General features: G+C 33.3%; 1 long non-coding RNA gene across 1 annotated transcript in view; it reads left to right on the top strand.

The window, feature by feature from the left end:
• The first annotated feature begins 3,463 nt into the window (after window positions 1-3,463).
• LOC107698246 (uncharacterized) overlaps window positions 3,464-4,649 on the top strand; it is a 6,385-nt gene continuing 5,199 nt past the window's right edge. Inside the window, exon 1 of the long non-coding RNA XR_001635327.1 lies at window positions 3,464-3,536. This is a non-coding gene — a long non-coding RNA (uncharacterized LOC107698246). The remainder of the gene's footprint in view (window positions 3,537-4,649) is intronic.

Here is a 4,649-nt window from a genome sequence, read left to right as displayed (position 1 = left end):
ACACTACATTACATCAAACATCACTGATCCTGGATATCATGATGTAATTCATGTGGTGTGAAAGAAGCAGTGTTTTTTCTGGGCTGTGCATGCATGAGTTGATCAATGTTCAGATTTACATTTCATTCCAAAATATTGTACTGCTTCAGAAGACACATTTGTGCAGCTACATTTGCAAAAATAGCAATTCATCCAAAAATGAAGAAATGTACTTAAAAAAAACTTTCAGAAAGTGATGGTTTACATCTCGCATAACACTAAAACCCATCAATTAAATCAATGTGAACTCTACTTAACTTACTTCACTTTAGGCCTGTAGTATTGCAGCCATCTTGTTGCCTTTGACATCCCAGCACTCCACGCTGCCTTTGCTCTGAAAACATTGATTTCAAAAACATATGCAAGTATGAGTTTCGAATAAAAAAAACGTGAGGAGCAAATATCAGTCTAAAATGGTAAATAACGTTAGCAAAACAGCCATCATAAATGCTCCTCGAGCCGATGTGTTTAACGGGGCTTCGGCTGCATTAGTAAACTTAATTAGCATCACATGGATATGCTAGATGAAACTGACAAAGCGGATCATAAATAACGATTAACAAAAAGTTCAAAGTTATTGTAATATAGTGAATGGGCGGGTTTGTCTAACGTTACCTGTTAAATTAGTTTCTGTGGCGCGAGTGTCGGTTAGATCTGTCAGCCGTCTTTCTGGTTTAAAAGACAAAAATCACCGGACTTGTTTGTCTGTCTCCGACTACGTTACTTGTGCAATGACAAAGATATTCTATTCAATTAGCTCATGCTCTCTCTGTATCTAACAAGCCATTATATAATAATTAAAATAAATGATGGACTTTGTCAAAGGAAATAGGAAATGTTGTTTTGGACAGGGTTTTTTTTTTTTTTTACCATTGCTGCCCGGATCTTTTCCAGATGTTGAAACTCCTCCTCAGTTTCTCCAATTCTTCTGAGTGTGTTCACTGTATAAATTAATATGGATTAATCTTTGTCAAAGCTGTGTTTGTTCTGTTGTTTGCTCTTTGCTCTTCTTGCGCTGTTTTAAAATCGATTGAGTTTGTAAACACGTACAAATTATAAAACTTTTACTCTATTAAATTTTGCAATTAATTCTCTGAACACATGCGTGCTGAACCGATCTGCTCCCTTCACCTCACTATCAACTACGATCTGCTCCCTTCACATGATAACAAATAATATAGATAAATAATGAACACATGTCAAAACGAAAACACAGATACTTACAAGACCAAGTAGGAATGTCCTTTATCGTTTGTTGTTTGCCCGCTGCTCTCCGACAAGTAAACTTAGTGCTCTCTGGTGTAAAATTTTTTTCAAAACACAACACTGATCTCTAACTCTCATGTCTCGCGGTGCCAGTAGTCATGTCTCAGTAGGGCTATAATTGCCATCTAGCGGTTGGGAATTGTAATTGCATTTTTATTTATAAAATGAAAGACAGCCGAATATCAATAATATCATATAATGTGTATGAATGTAACATTTAACAGCTTGTGGGATGCATGACATCATATTATCAAATGCAAGTAAACTTTTGAAACATTTAATAAATAATGCTATAATCTCCTAAACATTTTTCTAATTTCATTTAACATTTTCATTTCATTGACAATTTCATTAAACATGGCCCTTCACTTTCATTAAAAAGCCTTTCTGTAAATGTAAGCTAATTTAAATTATAGACAAGTGCAAACTGGGCACTTAATGTAAAAGTAATTGGCCACATTTAAAAAATCAGGTGATTATGTTCGCCCATCTATGCAAATGTCTCTTTGTATAGAGACAAAAGAATGAGGTTAATCACTGTCACACAGTTTATGGTGATCGCGTATATGTTTGTTGTATAACAAAAACATCGTTGCTACATGTGACAGCACCAGAAGAATTGAGGAAAATCAAGGCAGGGAGGCTACTAACTCACATTTTTCTGATGACTTTGACCACATTTAGTTCATCAGGGGCCAGATTCACAAAAATCTTAAGAAAGAAGTTAAGAAATTTCTTATGGTAAATTCTAAGACGTTTGTAAGAAGTTCCTCAGTTCAATTCTTGAAAAAAAGATTTTCATCTTTTCTTTTTTTTCTTAAGAAGAAAATGACAGGCTTTGGTGTTATCTGAGTGTATGGCGGTTATTGCCGAAGGCTCCCTGATCAACTCAATGAAAAACACTTCAAAGACCATCTTTTTGGGCTGCCTACAGATTACCGTAATTATCATACACTATTTTCTTTGCGACTGACTTGACGGGAGTTTAGCAGTTGTCGCGTTGCAGTTTTGCAACTGATTTTTTTGATTGGCAACTTATTCTTCTTGATTGCATCTTATTATTCTATAATTGAATTTATTGTTTAATGTAACATTTAATTTTTTTTTAAATATAAACTTATGAATTTGACATAAAAGATGACATTTAATAAGTTTAGAAAAATCCCTTTACAAGGGTTAAAAAAAAGCCCTGCAAATGACTTTAAGGAGTCAAACATGGCCTCATAATGGTAAGGTTAATTTCTTTCATTGAACAGAAGATGCTTCTCATTTTTTTTAATAAGAGCCTATTTGCTTCTAAAAAGAAATGTGAAGCCTTGTTTATACTTTTTCATCAATTTTTTGTTTGTTTTTAGTTCACTTCACCAAACCCACACTACAAAAGAATCAAAGAATCATATAAAACCCAGTAAACCTTGAGAATATTATTTGTGACATTAGAATAAAATATATGGAAATAATAATGTATGTATAAAACTAAATTGAAGAATAATCTCTTAAATATTTGTTTTTTTTCTAATTTCATTTAACATTTTCATTTCATTGACAATTTTATTAAACACTGACCTTTACTTTCATTAGTCTTATTTCTGCTATTGTAGGCTCATTTTGTAAATTAACCTATTAATTTATATTATAGACAAGTACAAACTGGGTGCTTAATGCAAATGTAATTGGCCACATTTACAAAATCAGGCAATTATGTTCGCCCATCTATGCAAATGTATCTTTATGTATGGAGAAAAAACGAACGAGGTTAATCACTGTCTGTCACGTCAGTTTAATGTATATTTGTGAAAACAACGATGAAAGGTACACCACAAAAAATCTTCAGCTTTTGTGTTTATTTCTCATCCAACCCAAGATAACTTTAAGCAAATAGTGTTAAATCATATCTAAATGAATTCAAATGTTAGTCTATGTCAGTAACCCTTGTTTTTGTTTATTGTGTTGTTTTATAGATGTTTTGACGTTTTAAATATAGTTTGGCGGTTTTTTGATGATTCCCGCCTCGCGGCGATGACGTCATCACTAGCGCGCGGTCACTCAGTCAGCGTCGAGTCTTTTGAGGAGAGGAGAGCAGATCACAGTATTTCACTTATATAATTGTTAAATACACAACACAGTTTGTTTATGCAACATACGTGGTCGTTTCTGACTTGTTATCATCGAGTACAGCACTGTTTGTGTGTTTGCTGACTTAAACACTTAGAACAACATGTGAGGAAAACGTTAAATTGAGACCTGAGTGATTTTGTGTTTTCGTGTGAATGATTGTTTCTATGTTTGTAGTGAGAACTGTTGCTGAATGTCAAGTTAAACATTGATCTGTGAGGGGAATGATCTCAAGTGTTGCTGCTGCTGTTTTATTTCTACACTTTTGGCATCTTTGGCAGATTAAATCCGTTAGTTTGTTAAAATATACTGAAACAGAGACTGCTAACGTTACATTGAGCCTATAATGAGCCGCGTGAGACATCCATACATAAATGTGAATATAGCGAAATATGAATCAAATGTGACACTGAAATCATTAAATACTGCTTTGTGCTGCTCTTATTTGAAGATGTTTTATGGTCATTGTTTGTTTCTGTACAACACTTTAATGAGTTAATTACTTCATTGCAATGAATAGTTATTAGAAAATCAAACTATTTAGATTAGACATGCATATTATGGTGCTTTAGGGCAGTTATTTACTTTAGCGTTAGTTTTTTGTATTATGAATGTCAAGTTAAAACATTGATCTGTGAGGGGAATGATCTCAAGTGTTGCTGCTGCCATTTTATTTCTACACGTTTGGCATCTTTGGCAGATTAAATCCGTTAGTTTGTTAAAATATACTGAAACAGAGACTGCTAACGTTACATTGAGCCTATAATGAGCCGCGTGAGACATCCATACATAAATGTTAATATAGCGAAATATGAATCAAATGTGACACTGAAATCATTAAATATTGCTTTGTGGTGCTCTTTATTTGAAGATGTTTTATGGTCATTGTTTGTTTCTGTACAACACTTGAATGAGTTAATTACTTAATTGCAATGAATAGTTATTAGAAAATCGAACTATTTAGATTAGACCTGCATATTTTGGTGCTTTAGGGCAGTTATTTACTGTAGTGTTAGTTTTTTGTATTATTTATGTTTTATACATATTGTGAGAAATAGGCTTTTATCATATATCCTGACTCAAATAATGTGTTTCTATCAGCAAACACTGAGAATAAAGTGAGATGATCTGCTGATGATCCTGAATGTCTTGTTGAATGAGTGTTGATCGTCTGAGGCTCATCAATATTAACAGAGCTGCTGAAAAGACTCTTTATTTCATGTCAATAG

Source organism: Sinocyclocheilus anshuiensis, unplaced genomic scaffold, assembly GCF_001515605.1.
Source record: "Sinocyclocheilus anshuiensis isolate Anshui unplaced genomic scaffold, SAMN03320099.WGS_v1.1 scaffold7872, whole genome shotgun sequence".
In the NCBI taxonomy this organism is placed as follows: domain Eukaryota; kingdom Metazoa; phylum Chordata; class Actinopteri; order Cypriniformes; family Cyprinidae; genus Sinocyclocheilus; species Sinocyclocheilus anshuiensis.
This window is presented reverse-complemented; position numbering and strand designations above follow the sequence as displayed.